Below are 20,692 nucleotides of genomic sequence, written 5' to 3'. Positions count from 1 at the left end.
TTACTTTATTAGTTCTTATTACAATGAAGTGTATTGTTTTAAAGAGTTAGAAAATATAATAAAAACCATCTAGAAGAACAAATTGTCAGAAATATACAGGAAATCAATGGATAAAAATATGTGAAGCCTCTCAGTTCAAAATTTCAAAATATTTTACAAAGAAATAATCATCAAAACAATCTGGTACTGGATAGAAATACAGCATTGGATTAATGGAACTGAATAAATCTTCAATATACAGAAATATATAGTGATTTAGGGTTGGAAAAAAACAAAGATACAACCATTTGCAGTAAGAACTCACCATTTGGTGAAAAATGAAAATTAATTTGGAAAAAATGAGGTATAGAACAATCACACCATAAACCAAGATAAAGAAAAACATTGATAAATGATTTTAATTAATGCAAAGGGTGATTTCATAAATGGAATATAGGATCATAGAACAACACACCTACAAATCTATGGATAAAGGAAGAGTTCATGACCAAACAAGACATAATAGATCACAGAAAGTAAAATGGATATTTTTGTATTATCTGAAATTGAAAGACTTTCACACAAACAAAATTAATGCAGCCAAAATTAGAAGAAAAAAGAAAACTAGGGAAAATATTACATTTCTCTGATTAACCATTTCTCAAATATGTAGGGAACAAAACACATTTATACATATAAAATCCATTCTCCAGTTAATAACTGGAAAATTTATATGAACAAGTCATTATATATAAATAGGAAGATTTAGGAAGAAATATACATAAAATGCATTAAGTAACTTCTGTTTAGAGAAATGTAAATAAAAATAGCTCTGAGGATGTACTTCAGTTTTATACCTATCATATTACCTAATGAAACAGAAAAGAAAAAAATGATAAATATTGCATGGCAATATAGAAAAAATGAAACAGAAATGCAGAGAAGTTGTGAATTGATTCAACCATTTTGAAGAAGAATTTGCAACTGTGCAAATTAAGAGTTACAAAGGAGTTAAGACTAAAGAGTTACATAATTGTGCATGTCTTTACACCAACAATACCACTATTAGGTCTATATCCCAAAGAGATCAAAGAAAAGGGACAGTGAACAATGTGTATGAAGAAAATATTTATAGCAGCTCCTTTTGTGATGACAAAGAATTGGAAATTAAGGCAATGCTAATCTTTAGGAAATGACTAAGCAAGCTATGGTTTATGATTGTGATTGTGTCATAATTACAAACAAGAAAGTTTCAAAGAAGATATAATTGAACTGAAGCAAAGTTAAATGAGCAGAACCAAAAGAATGTTGTGTACAGTAACAGAAATCTTCTAAAGGCATTCACTTGTGATTGCTTAGCTACTTTGATCAAGAAAATGATCCAAGATAATTCCAAAGGAGCCATGAAAATAAATGGTAACTAACTCCATACAGAGGTTTGATGAATTCTGAATGAAGACTGAAGTATGCATTTTTATTTCCTTTTTTATGATTTTTGTTGTCTCTTTTCTTTTGCAATATGTCTAATATGAAATTAAGATTTCCATGACTTTATGTGTGTAATTGATATCAAATTTCTTTTTTAAAATGAGGGAGAGAAGGAAGGAGAAAAAATTGGAAGTAAAATTCAAAGAAATATTTGTTAAAATTTTCCATGTAATAGGAATTTATTTAAAGGAATGAATAAAAGCATATTAAAATGAATTTTATAGGATTAAAAATGGTATATTTTTCATCTGACTTAAATATCTTTATATACATACAAATATGTTTATAGTGTACCTGAAAGTATATATATATATATTAAAAGGCATATACAGACATACATATTATGTATTTATTTATATAGAGAAAGAGATTCTCTCCCCTTTTCTTTCTTGCTCAACAGCCAGAAAAAATATAGTCTTGTAAATGAACTCTTTCTAGTATAAAAGTCATGGCTTTAGATTGTTTAAATAAAAAAAATGATCTTTGCCCTGTATCAAGGAAATATCAATGTCCACACATGATGAATCTGAAAGATGGGGTAAGGTTCATATATGAATTTGATCAATGAATTAGATGGATACAATTATTTTCTTTCAATTCTAGCTACTAAGATTTTATGACTTGTGCTATAATCAAAATATCAAAATATCTTTCTTTAAATTCAATGGCTATTTCTATTTAAGACATCTATTAGGTGCAAGAAACAGGAACACTTAACTGCAGTAATTTATTTGATCTTGCTGGCTATAAAGTTCATTTGCATTTTGCTTCAGGAAAAATAATAGTAATCTAAATTGTATGTATTTTAATGAAAGAATGCTTAATTAAACTTATCAGAATGAGAGTCTTGATGAATTAGCACATTATAATAGTCATCTATTTCCAGAGTATTGCTGAGTTTTCAATATGTTTAATGAGTTCCACTTTTTCCATTTATATTATTAGCAAAAGAATGACTGGAGTTAGATTTGATGATCACTGAGGAGTGACTATTTTACTTTTCATTAACATTGGTTGTTTTTACCACGACCCTAAGAGCAGTAATAATGAAAAAAAAAGTTTTGTACATCACTAAAGTGTAGGGAAAGTAGGAACTTATTAAGACTTCTCTAATTCTTAGGTGAATGAATGAAGGTGAAAGGGATTAAAGTAGTACTTCCACCATGGGGAAAATCATTATTTGATGTTACTAAAACCTACACATATATAGGGTCTATAGACTTTAAATGAGGGTGATTGGGATAAAGTAGAGGGAAATCATTGATGAATTACTTCAATGATTTTCTCATTTGGGTATTTATCATGGGTGGGCTTTCTGTACGAAAAGTTATTGCTAGTCCCAATTAGTATAAATAATGAATCTAGTGAAATGATTATATTTATTCAAATTCACACTATTCAAAGTATTGATTAAGTAACATATGGTTATTAGTTCTATTTCAGTGGAAATATGCAGAATAAATTAAAATAATACATTTTACAAAAGTTATTACTTGCACTAATTGGAACCTAGCTGTACAATCATTTAAAAGCATCATTCATTTAGGGTAGCACTAAAAAGATTCCATAGATATCTCTTCCTTGTCAAAGAAAAATGGGATTAAGCAAAACTAGTTTGGACACAGATAAAAATTATAAAGAATGTCAGTTGGAAATACAATGAAAAATAATTGAATTACAAAATATAAAATCTTAGGACAATATTGATTGGAGAAGTATCATTAAATGTGATTTGTTCACATACATGTACCTTGAAAACATTAAAAAGATTATTTTTATGGATGACTATTGTTCCTTTTTTCTTCACTCCTTTTGTACCTTTCTCCTCCAATCATGTCATATTTAATTGATTAACAATCTAACTTTTATTTTTTGACTTGTAGTAATCAAAATAGGAGAAACTAAAATTGGAGTATAATTTTCTTCTGACTTCAGTCATCCATTGTCATTATGCTAGGCTAGGTTAGAGGTTTCCAATATTTCATACACAATGTTTATGTCATCTTGAATAATTTGTGTTTATTTCAAAGTTCTTAAGTGGTTTCAGTCCTCACTTATTAATATTGAATATCTGAGAGCCTTGTGCTGAATTTCTCTAGGAATTTTTAATCAATAGCAACATTATAGATCATTATGGTTTAATTTTCACTTCTGTTGTCTTATTGAATTCTGTACTCAAACAATATTAATAAAACAACTAAATAAAATGCCAGTGTTAGAATTACAGTGGAAAATAAAAAAAAATGTTTTTACTGGAGTTCTGCAATTGTTTTAAAATGATTTTGTGGTTTTTGATTCTTTTAAGAATTAATTAGAAGCCCTTCCCTATACTTACACATTGAGACTCTGGATACAATTTTGGAAGGAACATAAAGAAAGTTGTTCAATAAGTTCTACTAAAAAATCATGCACAAATTTAGAACTGTCAGTTGAGTTTTGCAACCTCTTGTAAATTCAGTGAATATGTTGTTTTTGTTTTCCCCATAAAGATTTAAGATTAGGATTAGAATTAGAGTTCCCTTATTACTGTCCTGTTCACTATTCATTTTTGCAAGACAATGACTTGCCCCAGGCCACACATTCACTATCTTACTGGAATTTTTCTTCAGCATAACAGTGGCCCTTAGTTTGTAGCTACATAAATATTTCCTTCATTTGTATTTATCAAGATCAGATTTATAGGCTTTCTCTTAATACTGGTTACATTTTAGGTATTTTAACTAAAGTGTGTCATATGACCATCCTTCCCCTATTTCCTATTCTCATAATAAATTGCTCTTAATAAATAATTAAATAACTTTTAAATTTTTATTTACTTTTTGCATTTTTTACTTTGAATTTCAAATTCTTTGCTGTGCAGCAACCCTTTTTCACAACCAATTGAAAAGCCAGGCACAATGATGTCAATTATGTATACAACCATGTGAAACATTTCCACTTTAGCTATATATATATATATATATATACCACCCTAAATTTAAAAGGTAGATAACTATACTTGAATTTGTTTCCAAGTTCATTAATTTTCTCAATGGAAGATATCATTATTCCACTGCAATAGTTTTAGAATAATATATTGATCGTAGTAGCTAAATCTTTCATAAATTGATCATCCTTACATTGCTGTTACTATGTCTTATGATCTCTAAGCATTTCTCATTTTGTGGCATTTAATATAGGTCTTGCCATGATTTTGATCATTTTGTTCATTTTATTTGTTTTATTTTGTATTCTGAAATCAATGACATGCATTTCTTTGAGAGCTATGGTATTCCACAAAAACTATATACCACAAATTTTTTAGCCATGATGATGATGATGTTGATGACATTCCCTCAATTTTCAGTTTTATCACCACAAAAATAAATGCTATAAAGATAAAATATATTTTATAAAATATAAATATATCATATATAAATGTCTTTTTTTTCCTTTTTCTTTGATCTTTTTGGGAGTATATACATAGTAGTCAATATGTTGGGTAAAGAGTCAACATAATTTTATAACTCTTTGGGCATGGTTTTACCAGAGAATGCTACTCTCTGTCCAGGAACTGTGACTCAAAAATGTTTGTTTAATAGAGTCATCAACTGGTATCATTTTCTCTCACCATCAGCAAAGAGTCACCTGCATACTTTATGTGACCAGTTTTCCCACCTTCATATATTATCCAGCTGAGAGTTCCTGAAATTGCTATTGTCACAGCTGCCTCTGTGGTCCACTGCTGGTACTGCCATCTCTGGGCTAATTCCTACTCAGGTGTAACAGACTTTCTACTAAGTTGACTTAGGCTGGAAAAAATATGCCAATCTTATCTTCTTTTGGCTCTGTCACTTTAAAATTTTATTTGAGGAGTTTTTAAATTTGTTTGGATGAGAATATTGGGAGGTCAGCTATGCTGCTGCATGTACTCCATCTGTGATGCACTGCTTCAATGGTGTTTCATAGAGTACATTTTGATCATAGGTAATCAATGGAAATCTGTAACAAATTTCTCTACTTGAGTCTATCATATGTCTCACAATTCCCTTTGGATCACTTCCAATTTTATTTTTGCAAAGATTATAATGTTCTAAAATGTATAATTAAAGTGAATCAATGGAAAAAATATGAATTTGGGAGGGGGTGGTTTAGAATCAGTAAAAGCACTATGAAATTTCTAAAATATAATGTAACCTGCTTTTCCCTCCTTCTTTCCTTCTAATCTCAGTTTACTATTTATTTGAAGTTCCTATTCCATATTTCTACTTTTGTACTAATTCAATGAAATGACAATCTTAATTTAATATTCTAAACTTATACAACTTTCATCTTTTCAGATTTTCTTATGGGAATTGCTATGCTGATCTCCTTTACAGAGTTATAAGAACATGAAATATTTTATGCAGTATTCTTAAGTTTGATGTAATATGATTAGCTATAAAAAGGTGTATCTGAGAGATCTCAATATCTATACTAGTTGCTTATTTTTTTATGAATATGTCATGGACTCACTTTTGCAATTTGTTGAGGCCAGTGTGTCACTCATCAGAATATTTTATTTTTAAATATATAAAAATACCAATAATAGGCATAAAAAGTAATGAATCACAATGATTCATTTTAAAAAATAGTTTAATAACCCAGTTTAAGAATACCCAAATAAGGAACTGATTTTCCATTTTAAGTGTGTTCCATCATTCACAACAACAGAAACATCTTTGTCCTATTTGTGGAAGAAAACACATTCACACACAAGCACACCAATTTTTTTCATTGTGTGACATCTTTATCCTAACAGCTTTGAGTGAATAAGATAGAATACTAGAAAAAGCATCCTTGACTCTTTTTTTAAAAATGTACTTAATTTTTTTCAACTTTTAGCAAAGATAGTTTTCAGCATTCATTTTTGTAAGATTCTTTTTTTTACCGTTTTTGCAAAGCAAATGGGGTTAAGTGGCTTGCCCAAGGCCACACAGCTAGGTAATTATTAAGTGTCTGAGGCTGGATTTGAACCCAGGTACTCCTGACTCCAAGGCTGGTGCTTTATCCACTATGCCACCTAGCTGCCCCTATAAGATTCTTAATTCCACATTTTTCTCCCTTACTTTCCCCTTTCCCCTTCTGTTTGATAGCAAGTAATCAAATGTAGGATATATATGTACTGTTATGTTAAATACACATATACATATATATATATATATATATATATAATAGTCATGTTATGAAAGAAAAATCAGAAGAAAAGGGGAAAACATGAAAGGAAAGAAAAAGCACAAAACATAAAACATTTTTAAAGATCAAATATAGCATGCTGTAGTCATTTTCCTCTTTTGTCTTATGGACCAATCTGATAGCTGTGAGGTGGTATCTCAAGAGTTCTTTTAATTTGCATTTCTCAAATCAATAATACTTTAGAACATTTTTCATTTGCTATGAATACCTTTAATTTTTTTTTTTATCTGAAAACTGCCTGGTCATCTCATTTGATAATTTATCAATTTGGAGAATGACTCAAATTCTTATAACTTTGATTTAATTTTTTATATATTTAGAATTAAGTGCTTCATCAGAAATGTTAGTTTTAAAATTATCAGATTTCTGGATTATTTTTAATATTAATTGCATTTGCTGTTTTTTAATGTTTTTATTTGTTTCTTTTTCTAACTACATGAAACAGTAGTTTTTAACCAATCATTCTTGCAAGGTTTGAGTTTTGCATTTTTTCCAACCTTCCCTTTTCCCCCCTCCCCTGATAGAAAGCAATTTGATATAGGTTCTAAATTTATAACTAAGCTGAACATAGACCTATATTGATCATGTTGTGAGAGAAAAATCAGATTCAAACAGGAGAAAGAAAACAATAGAGAGGAAAAACGATTTAACATTGATACAAAATGGAAGATAAAAAGCTTTGTTCCTCATTTAAACTCCTTAGTTCCTTCCCTGGTTATAGATGGTATTTTCCATCACAAGTCTTTTAAAAAAGTCTTTAATTATTGCACTACTGTATTATATAAGACCATCATGGTTGATCATCACTCCATGTTGTTTTTAGTGTGTATAATGTTCTTCTGGATCTGCTTATTTCACTCAACATAAATTCAGTTAGTTTTATTTGTACAAAATTTATTGATTTAATGTATTCAAAATAGTACATTTTACATTTTCTAATGTTTTCTAAACCTTGTTTCATTGTAAGCCTCTACCCTTTGCATGGATCCAACAGATGAACTATTCTTTGATCTCCTAATTTATTTTATAACATGTTATGAATAGCATCATGTACTCTTCCAGACCTTATCTTGGTATAGAGTGTGAGATGTTATTCAATAACTAGTTTCTGCCATACTATTTTTCAGTCTTCCCAGAATTTGTCATATAGTGAGTACTTATCCCCAAAGATGAAACTTTTGGGTTCATCAAACAGATGATTACTATCATCATTTAATAGCATTTCTTCTGTATCTAATCTATTCCACTGATCCACCACACTTTGTCTTAGCCATTAACACACAACTTTGATGACTGACACTCTATATTATAGTTTTAGAACTGCAATGGATAGGCCACCTCCACAGTATTATTTTTTATTAATTCTGTTAACATTATCATTTTCCCTTCCAGATATACTTTGTTACTTTTTTTCTATATGAATATAATTTTTTGTAGTTGTCACTGAATAAGTAATTTAATTTTGGGTAGATTGCCATTTTTGTTATTTTGACTCAGTATATGCAAAAGCAATTGATATATTTTCAGTTATTTAGATCTGACTTTATTTGTGTGAAAACAATTTTGCAATTGTGTTCATATAATTTCTGGGTTTGTCTTGAGAGATAGATTCTCAATTATTTTATGTATCTATTTTATGTATTCTTTTTACAAGGCAGTGGGGTTAAGGGGCTTTCCCAAGGCCACACAGCTAGGTAATTATTAAGTGCCTGAAACTGGATTTGAACTCAGGTACTCCTGACCCCAGGGCTGGTGCTAGCCACTGTACCACCTAGCCATCCCCTAATTTATGTTTTCAAAACTTAGAGTGGGATTTATCTCTACCTCTTGTTGCAATTTATTGATTAATTTCTTTTTCTTCTCTTATTACTAAAGCCAATATTTCTAATACAATATTGAATAACACTGGTAATAATGGGGATCCTTGTTTCACCCTTGTCCTGCTTGGAAATTCTGCTAGCTTATCTCCATTCTGTATAATGCTTACTGATGGTTTTAGATAGATACTACTTATAATTTTAAGGAAAACTCCATTGATTTCTGTGTTTTCTAGTGCTTTGGGGTGTTTCATTTTGCCACAAGAATTTTTAGCATCTATTGAGATAATTTTATGATTTCTGTTACTTTTTTAATTGATATGGTCAGTTATATCAGTTTTTTCCTAATATTGAACCAATCCTACATTCCAGGTACATCTTCTAGTTTATCATAGTATATTATCCTATCGATAATTTGCTGTAATCTCTTTTATATTTTATTTAAAATATATATCAATACTCCCCAGGAAAATTGATCTTTAATTTTCTTTGTCTGCTTTGGATTTTTCTGGTTAAGTTATCAGAATCATATTGAGGTCAAAAATGTAATTGACAGAATTCTTTCTTTGCCTATTTTTTAAATCATTTATATAGAATGGAAAGTAATTATTCTTTAAATATTTAGTTGAATTCACTTAAATCATTCTGACTCTGGAAATTTTACTTTAACAAGTTTAATAATTGCTTGTGCAATTTATTGTTTTGAAATTAGATTATTTTAGTTTTTTACTTCCTCTTTGATTAATCTGAGTAATTTAAATTTTTTGTAAACATTCATCCATTACACTTGTATTGTCAATTTAACTGGTATAGATTTGGGCAAAATAGCTCTGAATTATTACATTAATTTCCTCCTAGTTGGTGGTGAATTTGTCCTTTTCTTTTTTTATACTTCAATTTGGTTTCTTCCTTTCCTTAAAAAAATCAAATTGACCATTCTATCTATTTTTTTGTTTTTTTCCATAAAAGTAACTCTTAGTTTTATTTATAAGCAAAATAGTTTTCTTCCTTTCAATCTAATGAATCTCTCCTATGATATTCAGAATTTTTAATTTGGTACTTAATGGGAGATTTTCAATTTGTTCTATTTCTAGCTTTTTTATTTCAATGCCCAACTTATTGATCTCCTCTTTATTTACTTTTTTATGTAAGCATTTAAAGTTATAAAATTTTCCCTAATCACTTTTTTGGATATTCCCAAGTTTTTGGTGTGATGACTGTTGAATATCTTTGACTTAAACAAAAATCACTGAAAATTTCTATGAAATGTTGTTTGATCCACTCATTTTTAAAATTAGATAATTTGTTTTCTAATCTATTTTGCTTTATTTTTCCATGACCTTTATTACATGGAATTTTTTTGCAACATGAACTGAAAATAATGCACTTAATATTTCTGTTTTTCTGCATTTGATTGTGAGGATTTTATATCCTAATACATGGTCAATTTCTGTGTAGACCTTATGTAGTACAGAAAAGAAACTATATTTCTTTTTATTCTCATTCAATTTTCTCCAGAAGTCTATCATATCATACATTTCCAAAATTCTATTCAACTTTTTAACTTATTTTTGTGTTTAAATTGATCTAATTTTGAGAGAGAGTGACATTTCTAACTAGTAAAGTTTATTTGTCTATGTCTTTCTGTAATTCATTTAGCTCCTCCTATAAAAAATTGAATGTTAAACCACTTCATCCATAAATATTGAATGTTGACAGTTTTTTATTGCCTATTGTCATTCCTTTTAATGAGCTCTATTTTTCTTTTTTTTCCTGAGATAAGAATTGTTTTCCCTGATTGTTTTTTTGCTTCAGCTGAAGCATACTATATTCCTTTCCAGTCTTTAACCTTTACTTTGTGGATGTCTCTTTGCTTAATATATTTCTTCAAATAATGTATTTTAAGATTCTGTTTTTTAAGTCACTCTGCTATCTGCTTCCATTTTATGGAAGAGTTCATCCATTCACATTCACAATTATGATGACTAACTAACTTAGTATTTACCTCTATTATAGGTTCCTTCTATTTGTTCTTTTCTCTTGCCTTTCATCCTATACAACCTTACCAATGCTTTGTTTCTGATCACTGCCTCCCTCAATCTACCCTTTCATTTATAAGTCCTACTCCATTTTCTTTTCCCTTTTCTCTTCTGTTTTTTATGATTCCTTCTTACTTACCTTCTATCAGTCCTTCTTTTCCTTTACTCTCCCCTCCCCTCCCCTTCCTAGTTCCCTGTGCAGTAAGAAAAATTTCTAAACTGAAATGTGTGTCTATGATATTCCCTCTTAAGCCAAATCCAATGAAAACAAGATTTAAGCAATTCTCTTCCCTTTCCTTCCTTCTCTTTAGAGTTATAGGCCTTTTGAACCTCTTCATGTGATAAAATTTCCCGTATTCTCTCTCCCCTCTTTCTCCCTTCCCAGTATAATTCTATTTTAATGTCTTTTTATTATCCCATAAGAATGAACTTATGTCCATACCCGCTAAGTATACTCCCTCTAATAGAGATATAATTCTTAAGAATTTTAAGAATCATCCTCTCTGTCCAATTTAATCTTATTGAAAACATTATTTTTCATTCCCCCCTTTACCTTTTTATGTATCTTTTGAGTTTTATATTTGAAGATTTAATTTTATTTTCAGCTCTGGCCTTTTCATCATGAAATTTTGAAAGTCTACTGTTTCAACTGAAAGAATAAATTCAGTTTTGCTGGGTAGTTGACTCTTTGTTGCAGTTCAAGCTCTTTTGCCCTCTATACTTTCATATTCAGGCCCTTTGGTGCTTTAATGTTGATCCTGCCAAGGCCTGGGTTACCTTGCCTGTGACTCACTGATATTTGAATTGTTTCTTTCTGACTCCCTGCTATTTTTTTCTCTCTTACCTGATAATTCTGAAATTGGATTACTTGGAATGTTCATTTCAGCATCTCTCTCAGGAGGTGATTGGTAGATTATTTAAATTGCAATTTACGTCTTATTCTATGATATCAAAAGTTTTCCTTGATGATTTCTTGAAAGGTATTTCTTGTCCATGCATTTTATTTGATCATGTCTTTCCTGTATTCCAATTATTCTTAAATTATTTCTTCTGCATCTATTTTTCAGGTCAGATCTTTTTTTTTTTTACCAAAGTTGCATTTTACATTTTCTCCTTTTATTTTACATGGCTGAATCTTTATGTGTCATAGAGTCATTAGCTTCCACTTGCCCAATTATAATTTTCAAGGAATTATTTTCTTCATTTCGATTTGGCATTATGTTTTGTTTTCCATTTAGTCAATTTCTAATTCTAATGTATTTATTTTCTTTTTTGCATTTGTCAATTATATTTTTGAAGGAGGAATTTTCTCTTTCCAATTGCTCAATTCATTTTTTTTACTTTTTGCAAGGCAAAGTGACTTGCCCAAGGTCATACAACTAAGTAATACTTATCTATAGCTGCATTTGAACTCATGACCCCTTGACTCCAGGGCCAATGATGTAATCACTGAGTCACCTAGCTGGCCCTCAATTCATTTTGTAAATAGCTTTTTGTTTTTGGCCTTTCTCCATTTACCCAATTATATTTTTGGAGGAGACCTTTTGTTGTCAGATTTTTCCCCCAATTATTTCTGGTGATTTTTAAAATCTTTTTTGAGTCTTTTTAAGAGATCTTTTTGGACTGGAAATCAACTAATATACTCTTCTGGAGCTTCAGGTACTTTTCTTGCCATCCTCTTCTGAGACAGTACTGTTATCTTCCTTATCCCCATAGTAGCTTTCTATCATCCTGGCTTTTCTCAGACTTTCTTTCACATTTTGAACTCTTAGAGGGGTGTTGTCCCAAGCCTCTTGTGTTGAGGGAGAGGGTTTGCTCACAAATTTTCAACACTGGAAAAGTAATGACTTGATCACTATGTTGAGCTGTTCAGCTTGCCCATGATGCCTGTTTAGGAAGGCTGAGGTTCTTAATTTGATATCTGTACCTGTATTTGAGCCCTCCCAAACTGGTCAGTTGTGCCACTTGCCTGCTAAGTCAGGATATCAATTGCTGGTCTTTGCTATGATTGAGAGCCTCTTCCTATTTTTCACAATTGTGCACCTATTTTGTTCTTTACTCCCTGCACAGCCTCTTGCTCCTGATGCATCCAAGGAAGACTCAATTTTCCTGAAGTCTTTTTAGATATCTTAACCTGGAAAATGTGACATTCTGCTTCTTTGTAAGTTCAGCTACTTCAAAATCTATTGTTTCTGAGGAATGCCTGGAAGAGGTCAAGGAGGTTCCTGGCTATTCTCTAACATCTTGTCTCTTCTCCTAGGCTCACTCTTAGGTTAATTTATTGCAATGCAGAATGGCTAAAGTAGCTAGAAGATTATCTAATGCTCCATAGATCTGTGGTTTGATAGGTCTAGATGAGACTAAAAAATCAGCTAGTTATTTAAATGCCAAAAATGTCTAAGAAATTAATTGAAGAGAGGAGTGAGGAGTTGGTAAATAAAATTTGTTTTATCACATCAATAAATATAATTGTCAGAAGCAAAAGAAAACATATATATACTTATATCTAGATATATACATACATATACATATATATATAAATTTATATATATATATATATACATATATATATATATAGTTTTTCAACTTTACTGAAAATATTTTCTTTCTGTTGCTCTATCACATACCAGAATTACAAATTATGCATCTGCATTCTTGATACTTATATTCTACTAATGCATCCAGAAATCACATTAGAATTTGCTGGTCAAATCAAACAGGACCATAAGCATTTTTTTCCACAGTAGCTTCCTTTGACTAGTCACTTTCCATTTCATTCTATTTGATCTGTTACATTTATGTGCCTTATGGCAAGATTTATAAAATTTATTAAATTTTTAAAATTCTGTCATTTTTAATTTTAGTCCATCATAACTTTTAAAGATTATTTGTGATATGAAATTTTTGTCAAGATCTTCATGTTCCCTAGTTCAGGTTCAAATCTTTCTGGCAGTTATAAAGCGATAAAGTCTCTATTATCCTTAAAACCACTCAATATATTATATAATTGATCTATCATAATTCATTCTTTTAATATTACTTAAACAAACTTCTAGAAAAAAAATAATTGCCAAGTTGAGAAAAAGTGAAAATGATAAATGTTTGAGAGGTTGTGGAACAATTTGGACATTGATACATTGCTGGTGGAGCTGTGAATGGCTCCAACTATTCTAGAGAATAAGATGCAATTACACCCAAAGAGCAATAAAACTGTTCATACTTGACCCAACAATTCCAAATCTAGTTCTATATACATAAAAAAGTATTAAAAATGAGAAAAGTCTTACATGTTCCAAAATATTCTTAGCAGCTCTTTTTTAAGTGGCAAAGAATTAGAAATGGAAGGGATGCCCATCAATTGGGGAATGTTTAATCAAATTGTGGTATGTGTATGTAATAGAACACTATAGTTCTATAAGTAAGAATGACAGATGGGATTTCAGAAAAGTCTTGAAATATTTGCATGAATTGATGCTGAGTGAAAGGAGCAAACCCAGAAGAACATTATACACTTTAACAACAACATGGAGTGATGATCAACCATGCTGGAATTATGCATTTCAGCATTAAAATACTCAAAGCTAAAGATCCTGAAGATCACCTGGCAGGAGAAAATGCCAGACTCTGAGGTCCTTTCTTCATCTGAACTTCCTGTTATTCTAACATTACTACAGAGAGTGCAGCTATGATGTACTGGACACATTGTAAGAATGCTAGATATCCACTTGCCAAAAAATGCTATTTTATGGAGAACTCACACAGGGTAAATACTCAGAAGGGGGTCAGAAAAAGTGATATCAAGACTACCTGAAAGTCTCATTGAATTCATTGTACAGCATGGGAGAAACTGGCACAGGATTGTCCAGCATAGCGTGCCCTCATCAGAGAGACATTCCATGAGGAGGACAAAATTAAAGCAGCTCAAAGGAAACAAGACATCCATAAGTTTGAAGTACCCACCTCAGGTGTTCATATGTACTATTTGTGACAACCAGTGGTAGAGTATTCTGAGCCCCTGTAAGATACACTATAATTTGTCTCAAACATAGTGATGTCATTTTAGTCTTCCTCAAAAACAAAGGAAAAGAACCAACCAACCAAACAGAGACAATTTTAAAGACTTTTGATGGAAAATACCAAACATATCCAGAGAACAAACTTTGGAGTTTGAATGAAGACCAAAGTTTATTATCTTCCATTTTTTAAAAATTGTCTTGGGGTGACTAGGTGGTGCAGGGGATAGAGCACCAACCCTGGACTTAGCAGTACTGAGTTCAAACCTGACCTCAGACACTTAGTAATTGCCTAGCTCTGTGACCTTGGGCAAATAACTTAACCCCATTGCCTTAAAAAAAATAAGTTGTCTTACGTAATTGTATTTTTTTCTCTCTAATATTTTCTTTTTTCCATTTGTATCTGATTCTTCTCTCAAAACATGTTCAATGTCGATCTATGTTTTATATAGTTATAAATATAGAAGTTATTGCTTTCTTTAAGGTAGAGGGGGAAGGGAAGGGAGGGAGGGGGGAAAACTGTAAAGCTCAAAGCCTCATTAAAAAAATCATTGGTAAAATCTACCATTGCATGTAGTTAGAAATGCAAATAAATAAAATATTTTTAAAAACTTTCTTCTGCAATCATTGTGCCTCTGATTACTCCCCTCTATTTTTAACTCTCATTCCCCATGCATTAACTTACAGTGACTCCAAATTAACTTGAGAAAATAATAAAATTTGTGTTTTTGTAGAATTTGTCCCTTCCCTTTCAAATTGTTATATGTAAATCCCCTTTATTCTTGAGCATTACAAGTAGCTCTTTCTCTTCTTCCATTTCCAAATTCACTGAACATTTTTTATTTCTTTCTTTATGACTTTTCATAAACTCCTCTCTGTCTGGACTTCACTTAATTCCAACAACACCTTTGAAAATCCCCTTTTCTTTTGTGATCTTCTTCGGCACTTTGCAAAAGACTTCTCATAATTGCATTGCATTTGTTTTGCATTTGTAATATACAGTCTTAATTATGTCCATTCTTTCCCACCCTTAAAATAGAAAAAACCTTTTAGATAGTTACTGTTTCATATTTGTCTCTATTACCATTGCCTGACAGAGTGTCTAGAGTGTAGTAGGTTACTATTTTTTTATTATTGATTATCTATTGATTGACTGATCAGATTAAGCAATGCAAATGAAAATATTTTTAATTGTAATATAATGTATGTTGATAAAAATATTCAAAGTATTTCTATATCAAAAATCTACATTTTCAATTGAATGAATCAATGACAAAATTATTTAACAGGCATTAACTTTATGCAAAGGACTAGTCTGAGCTCTTGTGATTCAGAGATATGTATGAAATTTCTGTATTCAAGGAGTCATCATTCTATTGGATGTAAAGATAATATCGTTTATTCCTTTATCTCTCCCAAAACAGTTGCTTTAGATAGCGAACTTTTTTTAAATCAATAATACATGTTCTACTACTCTATTATTCATTGAACTTACAGAGTCCTGGATATATACTAAGCATCTGATAAATGTTTGATTAATTGAATTGACTAGAATTACAAATCCTTTGATTTCTTAAGGAAGTTGCCATAGTCTTATTCTATTCATTTATTGTGTGAGCTATCAGGTAGCAATGTTGTCCAGTTTCAGAGAGCAGATAGGGATAGGTTATTTTTTTTCAGAAGGAAGAATTCCAATTTGGTAGTGAAGGGTAATCCAAAAAAGATAGAGGAGGGAAAGTCACATTGCCCACTTTTTTGCATAGTTGTAACATTAATAGCAAACCTAATTTCTCTACATCAAATCCACTCCAACAAATGCTAGCTATAGAGAATTAAAAGAATCTCACTAATTAGTTCTTGTTCTATTTCTTAGGAAATATTCCTAAAGCATGTTTAAAGGGATTGAAACCATCTCTAAATGGAAACTATGAATTATCCATTTAAATAAGTACTATGCTTAGCTCAGGGCCTTTAGGCTTATAATAGCATACAGAAAGGTAGATAAGTATGCATTCATAGGTGGTTATCATTCAAGTGTAGTCAGAGACAGACTAAATCTAAGTTACTTTATGTGTATGTAATCAAAAGAAAGAGACAGAATCAATTATAAAAGTGAAATAAACATCTTTAAATGACAGATATATCCCATGTTTTCTTATTCTTTGGATTCCTTTTTGTTCACTTAAAGAACTGCAAAATGATTCACTTGTATTTGATTCACTTTTTAATAAAAAATAATAAGGCATTTCTCTGATAGCCTTTTAATCCTGTATCAATATAGTTTGAAGGGTTAGTGAAGTTAATCACTCAATAAAACATTGACAGTATCAACTATATGAAATGAGTGTGATGTAGTCCATGAAATATTAGCCTGGAAGTCAGGGAAATCTGGTTTTGAGTCGTTCTTCTGACACATATTTCCACGAAACATGTCTTGAACAATTCCCTAAATAGCTCAGTGGATTTAGAAAAATACATAATGTTTTAATGTGCAGAAAAGTTATTAATCTATAACAATAGAGGGAATTCCTATACCAGAAGAGAGGAAGGAAGAAGAAATGGAAGAAGAGGTGAGGGGAAAAAAGTGAAAGAAGAGTGGTTGGAAGGAGAGCTTTCAATTAAATTCATTTTCAGTTTATAATTAGGCTCATTCAATGAGTCTGTCAAAAATAAGCATTTATTAATAGCCTAAATTTTATTAGGTCCAGCATGTAACTCCCAAAATTAAATTGTTCTTGAATGCAAGAAGCTCTCTCTTTCTTCTTCTCTGTCTCTATCTCTGAGTCTTTTTTCTCTATGTGCCTCTTTTTCTCTCTGCTTCTCTGTTTGTCTCTGTGTTATATTTATGTGTGTATATAAACACATATATGCATTGTGCACTTATATCATAAATCTACATATATGCATATATATATATATATATATATATATATATATATATATATAGTATTATATATTAAATCGCTGCTGTTTTTTAGCTGTTCATTTGTGAATGACACTTTATGACCCAATTTGGTCTTTTCTTGGTAACAATACCAATAGAGATTTTATTCTCTTTTTACAGATCACTTTACAAATGAGAAAACTGAGACAAATAAGGCTGAGTGGTTGGCTTAGGGTTATGTAGTTCATAAGTGTCTGAGGCTAAATTTTAATTCATATATATATATATATATATATATGTGTGTCGGTATAATGTAAATATCCATATATATTTGCAAATACACAGTCACATGGTTATATAATAATTATAATAATGGCATTTATATGCAATTTTAAGACTTGCAAAGCACTTTACAAATATCTCATTTTATCCTCACAATAATCCTAAGAGATAAAGTATTATTATTATTATCTACATTATTCAGATGAGAAAATTGTGGCAGATAAATGACTCAAGGGTCATAAGCTAATGATGATACTCTGTCCTTTGTTCCCAAAGAAGACTTTAACATCAGGGGAGGATGCCATGAATAGCAAATGAATGAGATTTGAGTGAGAGGTTGTTAAATCAAGTCACCAGTGTTGTTGTCTCCTCCAAAGCCATCTGAGTCCAGTGACCAGGTGTGAATCAGGATGACTACATATGGTCCTGGAGGAGAGGCAAGCAAGGTTAAGTGACTTGCTCAAGGTCACACAGCTGGTATGTATCAAGTGTGTAAGGATTTAAATTCCCATCCTCCTGTCTTCAAGGCCAGTGTTGTATCCATTGTGCCACCTAACTACTCCTAATAAACTTAAGAAGTTTCTTAGGATAGCCTTAAATTCAAGTCTTCCTGATTCCTCATTCAGCATTTTACACACTATACCAATTTGTACTCTAAAATCTCAGAAAAACTCCAATTTTTAGCTCAACTATTTAAAAACTTTTTGGTATTAGAAATCTTTAAACTCTCAAAAATTACTGAGAGAACACAGATTTATAAGTTACATCTATAAATATTTATCATAGTAAAAATAAATATATTTAACATATTCATTTTTCATCTTAAAAATTTTTTGCCTATTAACATAAGAAACATTTTAATAAAAATACCCATATTTTTCTTCATGTAGCAAATAGGGAGAAGAGTGGTATTATTTTACTTTTATTAAAAAAATTCATTTTTCTTTACTCATTAGATGATATATGAACTCTAAATCTTTTGTGAGATGCTTTGATTGAAATGTATGAAGAGAATCTGGTAAAGGGAAGAATATTTCATAAAGAAACACATTCTTAATATTATTTCAATGAATAATTTTGATCTTCCAGAACTCTGGAAAATTTCTCAGCAACCCCCAATGGTCTATTTTCTCAATAAAATTATATGACAGAAATTGAGACGCAAAAATCTGGGCATGACCAATATTTTAATAAAGCTAGCAAACTGGCAATGAATAAGATAAATGAATTCTTAATAGTCAAATACCCCTGTGAAAGGAATAGCAACACTTTTATGTAGTAGGTTGCATAAGGTCTAGTGATGCAAAGTAAATTAAGACGATGATAGTGGGGTCACATTTGGCTTGACTCAGAGAAGAGATTTGCAGGACCCATGGCAAGGGAAAAAAATGGAGTTGGGTACCTTCCTCTGGAATGTTTCATGTTAAGTGCCACCTACACCAAAGTCATCTGGTATCAGGCATCTGATGATCAGGGGGTCTCATTTCCCCTTCTTTCTCATTCTTTCTGGGATGAGAGAAATTGATCCAAGGTCCATACAATTAAATCTATGTGCAAAATATTAGTAATTCCAGAGATTAGAAACAATTTTCAATTAATAAATAACAAAAAGAGAAGCTGGCAATTTCACACTAAGGACAACACTTTGAAGTCAATGTTTTGAAAAATTTTGTAGAAACTTGTATGGTATATAGTATAAAAACTTTATGTAGGGAGGTCAATTCAGAAGCTATTATAATATATTAGCTGAAGAGTCATGATAGTCTGAGCTAGTGTGATGTCTGTTTCTGCAGAGAAAAGGAAATAGAACAAAAAGACATTATGAAGATAAAAATAGGATTTGACAACAGCAAGAAGTTGGAGCTGACTTTAAGGTCACAAAGCTGGTAATGTGCATGCTTTCCTTAGATAAAATAGCGAAATCTGAGGGTGAGGTGAAAAAGACAAGTTTGTTGGAGTAAGATAATGAGTTTTAAAATGCTTGTGTTTCAAAATTCCTAAAGATAGCATAGTTTAAAATCATCAAAATTTAGTTTGTGATGTTGGACAAGCTCAGCATACAGTGGATGAATATCTAGAGATAGAAATAAAGAGGGATAACTGATAGTTCTATAAAATATGACAATCTTCATAGACATTTTTTAAATCATTTAATGGAAGAGTATAAACAGAGTAGATAAGGCCCACATTAGAACCAAGGATTACACTGACAACTAAGGCAAAAAATACAGATAATAAAACTGCAAAGAAAACTAAGAAGGAATTATTGGAAAGATAGGAAAATTAAAGAAAAGCAGTGTATTTAAGAATTTGAAAAAATATTCAGTAAAAGTTGGTCAGCAGTGCCTAATGCCATAGAAATGAAGATGAGAGCAGATAAAAGGTTATTATGTATGCACAATAAAAGGTTATTAATTACTTCGGAGAGTGGTAACACCTAAGTGATAAAGTAAGATACCACTAAGTAGGATGCAGTGGGTATATCAGGGGAGGAGAATGTCCAGCCAGAGGTCAGAAATTTTGGGTCTGGCAATCCATGGCAATCTAGGTCAATAAATCTAAGAACATTGTACGGGTGAACTAATTAGTGGTATGGACAAATATAACAGGCTAATTTTTAAGTTTATATTTTGGTATGACCTATGAATGATATTATAAATGTTCAAATGACTTTAAGCATAAAAAGTCACCCACCCCGGAATATATAAAGAAAGCCTAGGACAAAAGAAAAATCAATTCTCAGTATGATTTCAGACATATTCTGACTGTGATAGGCCAGTTTCCTTGACTTTAATTGAAAGAAGAGATATAGACTGAGACCCACTCTGTTACTCTGTTCATATTCCCTTTGACATTTTATCATCTCTCATGTAAGCAATAATCAATTTTTTAATCATTTGTGTGCCAAATCTTTCTGTCTCTCTCTGTCTCACTCTGTCTCTGTCTCTCTCTGTCTCTGTCTCTGTCTCTTTCTCT

The sequence above is a fragment of the Macrotis lagotis genome, chromosome 2 (assembly GCF_037893015.1).
Source record: "Macrotis lagotis isolate mMagLag1 chromosome 2, bilby.v1.9.chrom.fasta, whole genome shotgun sequence".
NCBI lineage: Eukaryota > Metazoa > Chordata > Mammalia > Peramelemorphia > Peramelidae > Macrotis > Macrotis lagotis.
This window is presented reverse-complemented; position numbering follows the sequence as displayed.